Here is an 18,214-nt window from a genome sequence, read left to right as displayed (position 1 = left end):
AAAACTTTTTAAGACTTACTTAGCTTTGTGGGTGGTATTTTCATGCAAATAAGTAAGGGTGGGTTTTATATTTTGTAGAAGTTTTTGGTCCTATTTTAATGCTCTTTGTATGGCAGTATGTATATAGTGTGTTGAACTCCTCAAAACCCTCCTTAAAAACTTTGAAGTTAATACTTTTGTGCAACTGTGTTTTGAATAAAGCCATGACAGTGTTAAAAACAAACAAAAAAATGCAGTACTCCTGATTATTCTTTTATTATTTCTGACTGTTCTGTGTTTTTTTTTCTGTGACTGCTGTAACTTAAAGTTTTTGAAACTGAATTGCTTCAAATAAATTGAAGATTTGTTGTTAATGATTAGTTTCACTGTATGACATTCATTTTTTGAACACCACCATTGGGGGCTTTGAAGGTCTTTTTAGAAACAGAATCAGCTTGAAAGTTAACATTCAAACGCTTGGATGTGATATGAGGTACTACAATGTAATAGTTTAACTCATCAGCTTACTAACTTTTTTTCCAAAGAGCAGAAAAAATTGATTTTCCTTTTGGAGTTGCAAATTGAGCCAGTACTTTTTGTATTTTGATTTGAAGTAATAACTTATTACCTACAGTTGAAGTAACTATATCTATAGTTAACTAAAGTGATTATAAACCTCTTGTACACCAAATAGTTTTCTAAAATGAGTCCAAAGTCTCCATTAGTACTGTATAATGTTTATCTTCAGAGTCCTTAGGTAATGTAAATATAAATAATTCTTGCATGTTAACCTTGAGTAAATCCAACCTGAATCAAACATTTTTTCTGCTCTCATTTTGGCTTTCCTGTGATGAGTGATTTTTAAAATGTTTCATTTGTAGACAAGTCTGGAATCTATTTATAAAGTCAAGGCGTAAGTGTAATGTTAAGTAATGTTTTCATGATTGCTTTTCAGTTTAATATCGAAAGGGTATTTTAATTATGGAATTCTGCTTCCTGAGAGATGGAAAATATTGAAGTATATTTCAACTGCAGGAATTATTTATTGAAATTAGTATGGTATTTTTTGGTTTTATGGCTTAAAATATTCAAAGCCTTTCCCCTCTTGGTTAAAGAAGATGGTAGAAATACACTAAAAGTTTTTGGTGGAGGTGTTAGGTAAAGAAGCAATTCTGTGACAGATTGTGATTCAAAAATACTTTTAAGTATTGTTTATTCCTTGTTCTATATTTTAAAGAGAGGCTTTGGAACACGTGACATTTATTCTCCCTGTTGCTGAAAATTTCCCCTCTGTTGTTCCTAGTACTGGATGCAATGATATTCTGCAGCTATTGCTTAATAATAGCATTCTACTACTGTATTCCTTTTTCATGTACTAATCAGCCTAAGATTTGAGAACCAGGCTTGGGTAATTTGGCCTGAGGCAGTTACTTGTGTTACTACTAGTCTAATGAAGAGCCCTAACTTGAAGGAGAACAGGTTCTACCACAAAATGGAAATTACAAAATGATTTCCAGGAGAATCTGTAAAAAGGCTTTATATATTGGTAAAATACTTTTATACAAATCTAGCCACTTTTTTGGGTGGTAAGACCCTGAAGCAGGGTTATCCCATGACAGCAGTTCTGCTTGAGTAGGAATCAGAAGCAAGTATGACTTTCAATTTTATGAATATTTACAAATAATTTAGATTTTTGTTGAGGCATCATCTGTACCTGGTTACTTATAAAATGGGCACATCCACATTACTTGTCAATACTGACACAGGCCACCAAATAGGCACACAACACTGGTGAAAACAACTCATTCTAGCTGTTCAAGAAGTGACTTTGTAAACAGTTCCCTATTTTCTCTGATTCTCCTATTAAATACTCAGACTGCACCATCTTGCAGATGAAGGCCATGACCTGTGCCCTCCACTTTAGTTGTAACTTTTCCTGGTTAGACTCACTCCACAGCTCCAGAATTAACTCACAGAGGCTATTGGGTTTCTCCACTGGAAGGCATTTTCTCCCACAGTCGTCTTCTCTTGGCACCAAGAAGCCAGTAACAGTGTACTCAATGGAGCTCAATGTCATTTATATAGACAGCTGTGTCTGAGGAATACTGGGGTTGGTAGAAGAATCTATAAGTATCATGGAAGGAACTGAAGTTGGAGCAACTATATTTCTTAAGAACCAATGACAGCAGCAACAGAGGAAGCTAGTGTCTGCAAGGGAAGCAGCAATTACCATCACGCTGCAACTAGCAGAAAAGCCAGTGCAGGTTCAGAGCTTTTAGCTGTGCACCCCGCCCCCGTTTTCTGAGAATATTCTGAGTTATGAACAAACTCATTTCTGCAGTGTTGAGGATTTATTATTTGTAGGAAATGAGTGAACTCTTCCTGAACAGGATTCCAGGTGAGGGGTCTTATTTTTACCAAGCTATCCATATTGCGATACGTGGAGGGAAATTTCCTTTTTTTATTGTTTCGACATATTTGGCATTTTATCCTTTTGCAGTACTGCTTGATTTCCCAATGCTAAGGTTCTTGGGCTGTAAAAGTCAGTTCATGATGGATCAGAACCCTAGAAATCAGCCCCATCCATCTTGCTTTTACTCCATGCCCTTCTCACTTCAAGGACGCCAGCTTTAAGACTGAGTTTCTCTAAAGCCTGTTTCTCGCCACACTCCTCTGGGGCGAACCAACCACATCTTGCAGGTAATCTTATCCCAGTATCATTACTTCAGATTCTTGATAGCAGCCTGGAATAAACAGAGCAGGAGATTTTACTTAAACGCTTATATTGAAATAAAGTAGTCTTTTAGGGTATGTCTTTGAGGTTATCTGTGGTAGTCCTATGGGACACTTGCCTCTTTAAATTTTTACCTTAATTTCCCTAATCCTCTACCACTGAGATATAAAGCAGTTTTTCTCTTCCTAGGGGATTGATTTTACAGAAAGGCGCCCTCCAGCGATTCTGGAGTCTCACGCAGTAGGAAGAGGACTTGAGCGTGCTGGGGAGAGAGCACCAGGATTTGAAATTACAGAAATACACTCTAGTTATAGAGAAAAATAAATAAAAAGCGCCAGTCACTTTAGAGTGTGCCACTAAGTTGATTCACGGAACACACGGCAGAAAGTTCTGACAAACTAAATTCTTAAATTCAAGAGCGGAGTCAAAAAGCCAGAAAATTACGGACAAACAGGGGCCACACGAATTGCTCCGCAAGGGCGCTTTCCGAAACGCCTCGGATTGGGCCAGAAATGCCGCAACCCGGTCACGTGTTTTCGCCCCGCCCTTCCCGCCTCTAGATAAACGAGGGTCGGGGCGCCCCCTCGTCTTTAGGTCAGCGAGCTGCGCATGCGTCAGCGAGTTGCTGCAAGTCGCGCCGGGAACTTGGGCGCCAGTGGTCCCGCTGAAGGGTTCCCTCCTCCTCCTCCTCCTCCTCCTCCTCCTCCTCCTCCTCCTCTTCCTGAGTCCGCCAGCTAACGCGGACTGGAACTCTCCCGGAAGGTGGGGTCCTTACAACCTTCCTTTTCTTCACTCACGTTTTACAGCCCTCGCTTAACGGTTTACAGAGCTTCTGTTTCCTTTCTAATTTTCAAATATTGAATGATTCTTAGTCCCACATTCACGAATATCATCCGATTTAACGACTATAAACTGAGATGTGTTATGTCTGTTTTCTAGATCTCTAAATGCGATTCGAGCTGAGGCCACTTTGTTCCTCCCTCTCCTTGTGCCTTTCTGCTTCAAGTTTGCACTTGAGTGACCTTCGTTTGGTGGTGAACTTTGCTTCTTGTCCCTAGGAGTTAGCCTGCTCTGCGGTTCCTATTCCCATTTTCCCTATCTTAAAGCCAGACTTTCTGGATTGATCTGAGCCTTAATAGTTCAGTCAAGTCGGTACCTAAGGACGAATCAATTCTGGAAAACATTAGAGCAACCAACTAACCGGAGGGAAGTCACTAAAAAATGACGCTCAGCCCATATGTAAAATGATAAAGAGCTGTAACATATGTACGATCTTTTCTCTCTCCTAGAAGGAAAGAACGGTTCTATTGGGGAAATTTTGTAAAGGTCAGTTTGCAGGCTTTTAGTTAAGGCAACTGAATTGTAGTTTGTTAGAAGTATCTCAAACTATTGAAGAGAAATTGTAATCAAATTGTACTTTTTATTGGAATCGGTAAGTCACCTTTCAGAGACTATTTGATTCAGTTTGTCTTGTACAACAGAAAGGTTTCTTTGGAGGTATGGAAAATGAAGGCAAACGAATTCTTGTATACACAATTTTTTTTTTTTTTTTTTTTTAAATTTATTTATTTATGGCTGTGTTGGGTCTTCGTTTCTGTGCGAGGGCTTTCTCCAGTTGCGGCAAGCGGGGGCCACTCTTCATCGCGGTGCGTGGGCCTCTCACCATCGCGGCCTCTCCTGTCGCGGAGCACAGGCTCCAGACGCGCAGGCTCAGTAGTTGTGGCTCACGGGCCTAGTTGCTCCGTGGCATGTGGGATCTTCCCAGACCAGGGCTCGAACCCGTGTCCCCTGCATTGGCAGGCAGACTCTCAACCACTGCGCCACCAGGGAAGCCCCACAATTTTTATAAAAATATTAAAGGATGGGGAATTCCCTGGCAGTCCAGTGGTTGGGACACCGCCCTTTCATTGCCGAGGGCACGGGTTCCATCCCAGGTCGGGGAATTAGGAGCCCACAAGACGCGTGGTGAAGAAAAAAAAAAAAAGGTTCATGATTTTACAGAATTAGCAACTATAAATATTAAACCTCAGTAAAACTGATGCCAATCGTTTCTCAGGCATTTTCAATGGCTTTTACAAAACAGCCAAAAAATTGGGTAAAACAAAGGCCATCTTCTTCATTTAAAATAAAAGATGAGAACATACCTGGGTTTTTAGAAGCCAAGATCTTCTGTTGGGTAACAGTATTTCTCAGAAAAGGATTTTCCTTTTGTCAGAAGTAAATATTTAGAAGTTTATTTATTTATTTCTCCTTGTGTGGAGGGATTGTGTGTGTTTTCAGCATTGTTTTGATACTGCCACAGTACTCAGAAATAATTATTAGCAGAGGAGGTTGATAGTGAATTTGTTTTTTACAACCCATAGGACATTGAGAAGCCACCTGCTGAGAAAGGGGCTATTGCCATCTGGTCTATGTTATGAAGCCAAATCATTACACTGATCCCATAATAAACCTCCTTTTCTTTTTGTGTCATCTGTTTTCCCTTCCACCACTGTTTTATATTAGCCTCAGGTTGCTGTTGGAGTTCAGGGACAAATAAGAGGTCATATAATGTAGGTCACTGCATAATGATGAAATATCAATTCTGTAGTCTGTCTCTAAGGCTCTGTCCTTGATAATATAGTGTGCTGTGATGCTTATGAAGCTTTCACTCCACATTAGGTATTATTATTTTTAACTCACATGACTGTATAACTTCACTTTCAGGTTTTTATGTGTTCAATCTTTATAAGCGGCAATTAACGGATGAAGAAGTGAGGAGGTTATGCACAGTATTTCAAGGCAAGGAGGCCTGTAGCTATGATCAAAGGCAAAGGATGTAGAAAAATGTTCATTTAACAAACTTCTTAATATCTTTGTTTAAAGCACCTAAGTGCTAGGAAAACAAAGATAAATAATACACAACCCTATCCTTTGAAAAACACAGTCTAAACACAAGATTATGACCTGAGAGAGAAAATGATGGAAGGTAGAGAAATGACTGAGCTGACAGCTTGTGCCCAGGAAGCTCAGAGGATGCCAGAACCTTGACTTGCTCACTTCAGTGAAGGTCTCATCTTCCATTTAGCATGGCTTAATTTTGTCAACGCAAAGTTGATCAGCCTGTGAGGGACAGGCTTGTGCCATGAAAACTCACAAGAGGCTAATGTCTAAATCAGAGGGTCAATTTATTGCTTTATAGGGAGATGGTATAATTACATTGACTGCAGTGTTCTTTTTTTTTTTTTGATTTTTTTGATGTGGACCATTTTTAAAGTCTCTACTGAATTTGTTACCATATTGCTTCTGTTTTATGTTTTGGTTTTTTGGCCGCAAGGCATGTGGGATTTAGCTCCCCAACCAGGGATTGAATCCACACCCCCTGCATTGGAAGGTGAAGTCTTAACCACTGGACCGCCAGGGAAGTCCCAACTGCAGTATTCTTGTTCAGTGTTCTTGTTCAATAGGAATATAATAATATCCACAAATGTGAGCCACAAAAGTAATTTAAAATTTTCTTTTTAGCCATATTAAAAAAATAAAAAGAAACAGGTAAAATTAATTTTAACAACATATTTTATTTAACCCAACTTATCCAAAATGTTATAATTTCAACAGGTAATCAAGAAAATTATTACTGAGGTGGTTTATTTATTTATTTTTTCATACAGAGTCTTCAAAATCTGGGGTGGATTTTATACCTACAGCACATGTCAATTCAGATTAGCCCTATTTCAAGTACTCACGTGGCTATGTGAAGGTCTAGGATATGCCTTTCCTAGAAGAAGTTAACTGGGAGGCCAAGATAATAATCAGAAGACTCTCTGGTGAGCATGGAATCAGAACAGGGGGTGCTGGATAGTCTTGAAGGATATTTTATTGGCCTGACAAGCATGATGAACCTACCCTGATCCAGTAGAGTATACCTTTCTGGTGGTTTTAGAGTTTGTTGCATTTAACATGTCTTGCATCAGCAGTATACACTGATACTGCCAAATTCTTCTTTTGATTTTATGTAAATCACTTTTTTCTATTAACATTTTTTTAAAAAGTTTTATTTATTTATTTATGGCTGTGTTGGGTCTTCGTTTCTGTACGAGGGCTTTCTCTAGTTGCGGCAAGCGGGGGCCACTCTTCATCGTGGTGCGCGGGCCTCTCACTATCGCGGCCTCTCTTGTTGCGGAGCACAGGCTCCAGACGCGCAGGCTCAGCAATTGTGGCTCACGGGCTTAGTCGCTCTGCGGCATGTGGGATCTTCCCGGACCAGGGCTCGAACCCGTGTCCCCTGCACTGGCAGGCAGATTCTCAACCACTGCGCCACCAGGGAAGCCCTCTATTAACATTTTATTCAAACAGGTTTAAAATTTTTTTACCTCTTTTATATTTAGTCATATTTGAATGCAGACTAGTCAATATTTGATTTGTATGTTCCTAATCTCTTCAGCCAAACAGTTATTCTTTCATGGCGTTAATACTTTCTACATCTAGCTAATTTCATCTATGATGTGTTTTCTAAAAATAAATATAAATTTATTATAGATGTATTTTAAGAATGTAAATTACAACCATATTACCAACAATTTGGAAAATAGAGAAGAACAAAATTTGCCCCAATACAATAATTGTTTATTACAGTGCATATTTTTATTTAGTTGGACTCATAGACTGTAAATTTATATTGTTTGTTTTTTCCCTTCATGTAATAATACATTTAAAAAAGCAGTTTCCTGCATTATTAGAATTTCAAATGAAATGAAATTTCAAAACAAATGGAATTTCAAATGAAATAGAATTTTTTTTAATGTGTTTAATTCCATATCTGTACACATACACAGATTGGCATGATAGATTTTTTTAAACATCCTTTACATGTAATTGTATATATTTTATAGCCTTTTTCTTCTTGTGATAAAAAACCAACATGAGATCTACCCTCTTAACAAAATTTTAACTATAAAATTTAACTACATTGTTAACTATAAACACAATGTTGTACAGCAGGTCTCTAGAACTTTTTCATCTTGCATAATTGAAACTTTATACCTATAGCCTTATTTTAAATTAATATATTAATTAATTTGTTTTTCTTTTACATCACCTGGGTGCCCCAGTGTTGGAGGCCCCTTGTCCCAGACTCCTCCGTAACGAGTGTGGCTCATGCCGCCTATTAAGCAAACCCCGGTCCTCCTCAGTGCCTTCCCTCCTACTCAGAGTCACAGCGCAGCGCTGCCTCGGCTCAGGGCCTGTGGCCAGGTGTCCGGGACAGGGCTCTGGCTCAGAGGCTGTGCAGGGGTAGGACTGCCGGAGGCCAGAAACTGCACACGCAAGGGGCGCAAGTCTCTTCTGGGGCAGTGACGTGAGCCCCTGGCCAGGAACCATGGTGCCCCAAGGTCCAAGGCCAAAGCAACCCGAACGCACATCGCTGGGGCCGGTTGTTCCTCCCAGCAGTAGTGAGGTGTCTAGAATTCGTCTCAGGAGACCATCGCTGCCTGTACCTGGAGCCTTTCCCCTGAAGAACAGATTCAGGGCACTGGTCTCTTGGACCCAGCCCAACTGCCAGCACCCTGCGATGGGGAAACTGGCCCATTTACCCAAGCCCCTCCATCCGGAAATGTTCTCTTTTCAACAGCATAGGGGACGCCTGCAGGCCGGGGCGAGGGCCAGGGCCTGGTCCGGGTGGGTGGAGTGTGGGGTTTCCCAGGAAGGTAAAAACAGAGTGCAGTTGGAGCGCACAGGGTATACTTTGTGGCTTCGGGTGTGTGTGGAGGTGTAAATGTGGGTACAGACGGGGCACGGAGAGAATGGGCTGGGACGCGCTGACTGCGAGAGGTGGCTCAGAGGATGGCGGAATTTGAAATAGAATTTTAATCTGTGGATATGGCATAATTTATACAATTCTTTTTGAATATTTCTCTCTCTCTTTTATTATTATTTTTTTTGTATAAATAACACTCTAGTGAACACCTTGACATTGTGATTACTTCCCCATATTTTAGGATAGTTCCTTAGACTAAATTCCCAGAAGTGGAATTTATAGGTTAAAGGATATTAATATTTTTATGACTTTCAATTCCAAAAGGATTTTTAACAAACTATCATTGATGATGAGAGTAACAGTTTTATTTCACCGGTCCTTGTAATGGTTATATCTTTCTTCAAACATTTATTTAACAGGCTTATCCATTTATTCATTCATTATTTATTGAGCACTTGCTGTGTTCCAGCAATGTTCTAAGCGCTCATGACACAGCAGTGAATAAAACAGACAAAAATTCCTGCCCTCATAGATCCTCCTGGGTGAAACAATCAACTAGATAAATAAATGAAATATGTTTGCTAAAGGTAAAAAATAAAGCAGAAAGGAGAATGTGAAGTGTCATTGGGGTGAGCATTTTAGAGTGGCTAGTAAAGGTCTCATTGAATAAGTGACAAAATTCTAAAAAATGTTTTAAATTTAAATCACAAACCTACAGAAAACTTGCAAGCATAGTAGCAAAACCTTTTTTTTCCTGAACCATTTGAAAGTCTGTTACCTACCTATATAATGTTCCACCTTCCCCAAATACTTCAGGGTGTCTTTCCTATAAACAAAGACATTCTTTTACTTAACCAAAATGTAACCATCAAAATAAGGATATTAACACTGATACATTATTACTGTCTTATCCTCCTCACCCCCCCACCCCCACCCCTCCACCCCCCCACCCCTCCACCCCACCCCCAATCCCCCCCACCCCCGTCAAATTTTGTCAGCTGTCTCAATAATGCCCTTGTAGCAAAGATCCAGTTCTCCATTATGACTTATTACATTTAGTTATCTTGTCTCTTTAGTCTCCTTCAGTTTGAAACAGTTTCTCAGTGTTTCTTCAACTTTTATGACCTTGACACTGTTGAAAATTTCAGGCCACTTACTTTGTAGAATAGCCCTTAATTTAGGTTTGTCTGCTGTTTCCTTATGATTAGACTTAAGGTTATGCATTTTTGGCAGGAATATCACAGAAGCAATGCTGTATTCTTGTTGTATCTTATCAGATGGCACATAATTTCTATTTGGCCCATTACTGATACTGTTTACTTTGATCACTTGATTTAAATGGTGTCTTCCAAACTTCTCCACTTTAAAGTTAGTCTTCTTCTCTTTGTAATTAAGTATTTTGTGGGGAGATACTTAATGACATTTCTCATCAAATTTTCAGTTTATTTGTCTATGTCTATATGAGCTCATAGTTTCCTATTTTAATCAGTGAGCTAGTATCATTATTTTGGTGGTAAAACTATTTTCACATTTTCCCGTTGGAACATTTCAAGCTAAGCTTCTGTGTCTTTTCATCATGTCCCGATCATTCTTTGAACATGTCCTTGCTTTCTGGCATACCAAGATGTTCCAGGCTTATCTTGTACTTTCCTGCCCCAACCCTGGAATCAGGCATTTCTCCAAGGAGCCCTTGAGAATGCTGTCTTGAAGCCACACTCTGTGTGCTAGGTATGCTCATTGCTATTGGCATTTTGCTCCTTCCAGGTACTCTCAGTGGACCGAGAATATTTGTGTATGTATACATTTACATATACATATATATAAACAATATACACATATATTTATTTATACTATAAGTATATTATTTATACTATATTTATTTATACTATAACTATATTGAAAACCATGAGTTCACTTCAATTTCAATCCAACACTTCAGTTTTCATTCTAGTTGTATCCCTTTCCATCTTTGTACCTCTATACTCTATTAGTGAGAAATTAGCTGTCTTTATCCTCAATGTATTTACTTATTTGATCAAACCCTCTGTGTATAAATAATCTCTTCCTCTGCTGCCACCCTGTCCCCTGCCTCGATGCCCTTCTGACTGAATATGGGCTCAATATGGGCTCCACCCACTCCATGTAAGAAGATCTTCACCCTGCTCAGGTCTGACACCCCATGCCAGGCCATCCCTCTGCATGGGTGCCCTCTTGGTCCTGCTTGGCTCTGACATACCACTATGGGCCAGTGTACCTTGTTCTGCCCCACTGAATATCTTTAAGACTGAATTGCCAGGAAAGGAAGGAAAGGGGAGGAGGAAAATTAAGGCAAATTTTTAGTAAAGACCCAAAGGAAATTAGAAAGTGAGCTATTTGATATCTTGGTAAGAGCATTCCAGATAAAGAATAGCAAATGCAAAGGCTCTGTGGTAGGAGCATGGCTTGTGTGGTTAGAGGGACACCAAAGCCACGTGGCTAGAAGAAGGTAAGCAAGAGGGATAGCAATATTAGATGAAGTCATGGTGATAAGGGGTGAGGTAGGGTAAGAAGGGAATAGATCATGTAGGGCTTGTGAAGTCTTTGGATTTTACTTTGAATGGGAATGGGCAACTATTGGAGAGCTGAGCAAAGGAGTGAGAGCATCTGCCTTAGGTTTTAACAGGTTCACTCTGGCTACTCTCCTGAGAACAGAGGAAGGGGGGCAAGGACAGAAGCCAGCACACCAGTTAAGAGGTTATTGCAATAATCCAGGTGAAAGATGATGGTGGCTTGGATCCTGGTGGGGGTCGGGGAAGTGAATTGAATTCTGGGTGTATTTTGGAGGTGGAGCTGACAGAAATTGCTGACTGATGAGATGTGGCATATGAGAGAGAGGAGTCAAGATGGTACCAAGACTTGTGGCCTGAGCAACAGGAAGAATGGAGTTGCCATCAACTGAGAAGGAGAAGGCTGCAGGAGAAGCTGGTTTGGGAGAGAGAGGCATTATCAGTAGTACAGAATGAGATATATTTGCATTAGGTTTGAGTCTGTTGTTAAAAATTCAAGTGTTGATGGCAAGTAGGCAGCTGGATATTCCAGTCTGAGTTGGAGATATAAATTTTGGGAATCAGTGATAAATAGATGCTGTGTAAAGCCATGAGACTGGTTGAGGTCATTAGGTAATGAGTCTAAATACTATTGAATTCCTAGAGCACTTCAACATACAGAGGTTGGGGAGATAAAGAGCAAAAGAGCGTAAGAAGGAGCTGTCAGAAAAGTAGGAGGAAAAGTAGGTTAAAATGGTACCTTGTTGTTGCTTTCATTTGCATTTCTTTGGTTACTGGTTGCATGGTCCTTTGTAGATTGTTTATAACCTTTATCAATTAGGCTTCAATGATTTGATTTAAAAAAATCAATTGTATTAATTTTTTATGTAATAGGGATTTTAACCTTTTGTCATATTAGATGAAATATTTCTTCTCTTCTTTGTCTTTTTGTTGTTATATGAATGTTTAAAATATTTATGTAGTAAGCAGTAAATCAATTAGTGTTTTTATTTGTGATTTATCTTCTTATGAAGCCTAGAAATTTGTCTCACCCTCCAGAGATTTGGAAATCATTTAATTCTACTTTATTCTAGCTTTTCATTGTCTTTATTTATTTTTATTAACCTTTTTTGTTGTTGTTGTTAACTTTATTTTACTGACCTTATTTTGTTTACCTTCCAGAATTAGTTTTGGTGCATAATGTGAGGTCAGGGTTTAAACCCATTTCCTCAAGCAAAGGACTCAGGCAATCAACACCAAGTATTATTTGGTTCAAGCAGGAATTCATAAATAGAAGGGTCAGCAGGATGCAAGGGGCCATGCACTCACTCTCCAGGAGAGTGGTGTACTTGCTTGAGAGCACCAGGTGTGCTGTGGTCAAACATGGGAGTGGCCTGAGAGTGGAGCTGAATTTGGGTGTCAAATAGCCTAAGCTTGGGTGCCAGCTCTTTAGAGAGCTGCTGGAAACACTAGCTGTCCAGCACTTGGAGACTGGAGGAAGGTGAGATCAGGCATCTCCAGATACCAGCCAGCTCATTGTCAGGCAACCCTGGGGGAGCCCCTGGGCCCATTCTTTGGACACTCTTTTTGGTCTCTCCATGCTCCCAAATTGTTAGTTTTTCCAGCACTATTTGTTATTGAATCATCTATCCCTTTGCCAGTGATTTTTGATATCTCCTTTTTAGCATATATTAAATTTTTATGGTTATATTTTACTTTTGTCTAATTATTTAAAAATATTAATATCATTAACAGCAGGATAGTAAACTTCATGAAGTCAGATTTTAAACATATATTAATTTAAAAAAATTAATTTATTTTATTTATTTATTTTTGGCTGTGTTGGGTCCCGTTGCTGTGCACGGGCTTTCTCTAGTTGTGGTGAGCAGGGGCTACTCTTCGTTGCGGTGCGCGGGCTGCTCATTGCGGTGGCTTCTCTCACTGTGGAGCACGGGCTCTAGGCACGCGGGCTTCAGTAGTTGTGGCTCACGGGGTGCAGAGTGCAGGCTCAGTAGTTGTGGCACACAGGCTTAGTTGCTCTGCGGCACGTGGGATCTTCCGGACCAGGGCTTGAACCCGTGTCCCCTGCATTGGCAGGCGGATTCTTAACCGCTGCGCCACCAGGGAAGCCCAAACATATATTAATTTGATATGCAAAGCATATACTCTCATTTAATACAGGAACAGGTTAGCGTTAAAAGAAAGCATTATTTTATGTATTTACTATTCTTATTTCTGAGAAGTCTTAAGTTTTGTCCCTAATATCAATAGACTTTTCTCTTTAGCTTGAGTGCTATGGTTCTCTACAGTAGAGAATTTTCCAATAAAGACAATGCTTAAAATGATGGTTTTCTATTTAATTAAAGCAGATATTTGTAAGTAGGTTTATTTTCACCTCACTTTTGAATACATTTGAATTGTTGTTATACTCTTTTTTTTTTTTTGGCCGTGACCCTTGGTGTGTGGGATCGAACCCACTCCCCCTGCAGTGGAAGCACGGAGTCTTAACCACTGGACTGCCAGGGAAGCCCCATGTTGTTATACTCTTGAAGGTGAGGCATTTGTTTATTATTCCTTTATAATTATAGGTGGCTGCTAACATTCTGGTTTATCTTTTTTAAGTACCTAAAAGATGCCCTCTCAGTCTGAAAATAAAATTATCCATTGGAAAATAAAACTAGTAAGGTTAATACTGAATACTAAAAATGAGTCTTGCCTATAAATATAGACTTTGAATCTTAAATAAAAAACAAGCAAATAAATATTAAAATATATTGAAAGAATAATTAATCACAACTGAGAAATGCTTATCTCAGAAATTTGAGGATGGCTTAATAATAAGAAATCTAATCTTAAAACATAGAAAATGAAAAATACAAGATCTTTTCAGATGCTGAAAAGATATCTGATAAAAAGTAAACATTCTATTTTAAGTACTTATTAGGAATGGAATAGAAGAATACTTCAATATGATAAAAATATTTTTCAAAATAACAATATTCTTCTTTCTTTTTTTAATTGAAGTATAGTTGATTTACAATGATGTGTTAATTTCTGCTGTAGAGCGAAGTGATTCAGTTATACATATATATACATTCTTTTTTATATTCTTTTCCATTATGGTTTATCACAGGAAATTGAATATAGTTCCTTGTGCTATGCAATAGGGCCTGGTTGTTTATCCATTCTTAAAATAACAGTATTATCCTTAATGGCAAAAAAAAATTAAGGATGTTTCCATTAAGATGAGGAGCAAAATTAAGGAAGCCTGCTATTGCCTGTGCAAATAAATGAAGACCAACCAAATGAGAAAAGCAAAGCCTATTTATTCTGAGCTTGCTATAGCAAAGGAATCAGCCTCTGTTACCTGAGTTTTGTCAGTGACTCAAAATCAGGTGCAGAAATGGGAAAGCTTCATAGTGGAAAAAGGGAAGGCTTCAGGTGTGTGCTGATTGGAGGCTGCTGGCATGGAGAAGCTTGTAGGCAGGTTAACTAGAAATGGGGCATCCTGTGTGATTGGTTAGGGGTGCATATTTGGCTTTCTATGGTTGGTCCCACATTGGAAGTGGGGACCAAAATTAGGGAAGCTGTCAGTTATTAATGAAGTCCTGGCCATTTTGAGCCATTTGTTATAGAAGTTATTGTTTAGCTTCTAGGATTGTCACTATAGATAGCAACCTGGCTTCCTGCAAGTCTGACATAGCAGGCTGGCTTCCTGGGTTGTTTATTGTAGATAAGGGGTTGGTTTCCTGGGCAGGTGGGTGCAGCTTGTGGGTCAGGTTTCTATTTTCTATATGGTCTGGCCATTATCCATTTTTATATTTAGTCTCTCAGTCACTATAATTTAAAATTGTTTTGAAATTTCTGACTCATGCAATAAGATAGTAAATAAATAAGTGGTTTAAATCCTAGGGGGAAATAGATGATAGAATTTTTATGTTAAACTGAACATTTGAATTAATAAAGTAGTTCAGGAAAAAAAATCACTCAACTATTCTGGCAATAATTAAGTAGAAAATGTAATGAAAAATATCTCATTCACTGTATCAACAAATAAAATTCATAGGCATGCCTTTATTGAGGAATGTGTTTGACCTATATAATCTAAACTATCAAATTATTACCAGAGAGAAAAAATATTGGAAACACCCTTTAATAGAAACACCCTTAGTTTTTCACCACTGAATGAAAGGAGAGGAAGGCTAAGTTTTGGATGGAAACCCTAAACATTTTGAAGATTTCACACCATCTTAAGTCAACTTAAAAATTCAATACAATTCCCATTTAAATTCCTTATGGAGTTTTTTTTAGGGGGGAACTGAAAATTTTTTATAAAGTTAGTCTGAAAGAATAAACAAAAAGACCAAGACAAGTTTATTCATTCAATAAGTACTTATTGATTTCTATGTTCTAAGCCCTAGGGATACATCTGTGAATAAGGTGTTACAATTTAAAAGTAATCAGGTGTAAGTATAATGTGTTTTCTTCTCTTCTTATGAATTGTTATTATCATTAACAAATGTAATTTTATGAAGATAAGAAGACGTAGACCTGATATTAAAAAATTAGTGATAAAAATTTTTAAAGAAATCAAGTTAAAATAAAACGTGTTATTTTTTTCTTACTAAATTCCTATTATAGCATAATATTGCTTTTTTTTTTTTTTAATTATTATTATTATTTTTTTTTTTAAGAAATTCACGTTCTTTTATTTATTTATTTATTTATTTATGACTGTGTTGAGTCTTCGTTTCTGTGCGAGGGCTTTCTCTAGTTGCGGCAAGCGGGGACCACTCTTCATCGCGGTGCGCGAGCCTCTCACCATCGCGGCCTCTCTTGTTGCGGAGCACAGGCTCCAGACGCGCAGGCTCAGTAATTGTGGCTCACGGGCCCAGTTGCTCCGTGGCATGTGGGATCTTCCCAGACCAGGGCTGGAACCCGTGTCCCCTGCATTGGCAGGCAGATTCTCAACCACTGCGCCACCAGGGAAGCCCCATAATATTGCTTTTTAAAAGCAGGTATATTAAAATGATAATTTAAAATTCTCATTAGATTAAGAAAATTAAAAAAAATCCTTATTACTGAAATATATTTACATAGGATTATTTCTAAGAATTTATTCTAAGGAAATAATCTGTAAAGCAGATAGTGAGTGCACTGGGATGTTCACTGCAGGGTTAATTATATTAAGGAAAAACTGGAAGCAGCCTAAATGTCCAACAGCAGAGTAATAGTAAATCATTCTTTACTCGTAAGTAGGATATTGTGGTGTTTTGAAACAATTTAAATGAAAAAGGGAAACACTGGAGTTGAAAGGAACATTGGTAATCATAGCCTCTTCATTTTACTAGATAGTCTGGAGAGGTAAAGTGATTTGCCCAAGGGTACACAGTAAGGAAGTATGCATTGTGGTTACCAGCATGGGCTCTGGAGTAAACTGACCTGACTTCGAATCTTTACCACTTACTAGTGTTATGAAGTTGGGGCTCATATGATCCCTGAGACTTAATCTCCTAATTTGTAAAATGGAGATGATAATAATAAGGCTTTGTGAGAGTTAAATGTACCTGTTGCAGATCAAGTCCTTAATAAATATTTGTTATTAATATGCATGTAATATAATAAAGAATATATCTAGTCTTTGTCGCCAGTTCCTGGCACAAGCTTCAAAAACTTGGAATTTCCTGAGTATCTTTTGTTATTCATTACAAGCCCCTTTCTACCATACCGAATTTATGCTAATGAAATGACTCTTGGTGGGCCCTTAGATAGTTTCAAGTGAGGGACTGGCCATACCAGAAAGACCTAGCACGTGATTAAAGGATTGGAACTTTCAACCGCACTCCCCTAACCCCCACTCCCAACCTCCTGGGAGGGGAGAGGGACTGGAAATTGGATTCAGTCACGTGGCCAGTGATTTAGTCAATCATACCTATGTGGTGAAACCCCAATAAATATTCTGGATCTGAGGCTCAGTGGAGCTTCCTGGTTCATAGTCACATTAATGTGCCAGGATGGTGCTGCACTGGATTGCATAAGGAGAAGGCATGGAAACTCTGTGTCCCCCTCCTCCCGTCCCCCACCCCAGACCTTGTCTGATGTTTCTCTTCCATTTAGCTATTCCTGAATGGTATTTTTTATAATAAAATTGTAATTGTAACTACAGTGCTTTCAGTGAATTCAGTGAGTTGTTCTGGCAAATTATCAAACCTGAGGGGTTGTAAGAAACCTGAGAATTTGTAGTCAGCAGATGTGCAGGTGGCTGGTGTCTGAAGCGAGGGCAGTCTTGTGAAGGACTTTGCCCTTTACTTGTGTGGCCTGCACTAACTCTCAGTAGATAGTGTCAGAGTCGAATTGTAGGACACCCAGTTAGTGTCAGAGAATTGGTGTTAAAATGCAATACAATTAACATACTGATAATAATCGTACCACTATTCTCCGAGTCCTCAAATTCAGTCTTACCTCATCTCTTATCTCCTATAACCAGTCTCTCTCGTATGTGCTATTCTTTATAGACCTTATGAGACCATTTTATTTGAGGCATCACAAACACGTTCTATTCCTAAAGTAACTCTCTGACTTTGCATGTTATTTTGTCTTTTTCTCACATGAGTTTTACATAATAATGACAACTTAATTTTCCCAAATGGATAGTTTCATTAGTAATACTCTTTTACCTAAAAATATTCTGTGGGGGAATTCCCTGGTGGTCCAGTGGTTAAGATACTGGGCGTTCATTGCTGGGGCCCGGGTTCAATCCCTGGTTGGCGAACTAAGATCCCGCAAGCTGCACGGCGTGGCCAAAAAAATTATAAATAAATAAATAAATAAATAAATAAATAAATTTACGAAGAAAACAATTCTGTGGCACAACCCATTGCTTATTCATCAAGGTCTTCTACAACTCTTTCCTGTGTTATTTTCGTTCTTCCCCAAGATGTAGTCTACTTTCTAGCCACATTGAACTTCTCATTACCATATGTTGTGGGTTGAATTGTGTCCCCCCAAAACACATGTCCAAGTCCTAACCCCCAGTACCTGTGAATGTGATCTTATTTGGTAATAGAGTCTCTGTAGATGTAATCTTTGTAGATGTAGTTAAGATGAGGTCATCCTGGATTAGGGTGGGCCCTAATCCCATATGACTGGTAACCTTATAAGAATAGGAGAAGAGACACAGACACACATGGAAGACAGTCATGTGAAGAGAGACACACACAGGAGAATGTGATGATGGAGGCA

The sequence above is a fragment of the Balaenoptera musculus genome, chromosome 1 (genome assembly GCF_009873245.2).
Source record: "Balaenoptera musculus isolate JJ_BM4_2016_0621 chromosome 1, mBalMus1.pri.v3, whole genome shotgun sequence".
Lineage (NCBI taxonomy): Eukaryota > Metazoa > Chordata > Mammalia > Artiodactyla > Balaenopteridae > Balaenoptera > Balaenoptera musculus.
This window is presented reverse-complemented; position numbering follows the sequence as displayed.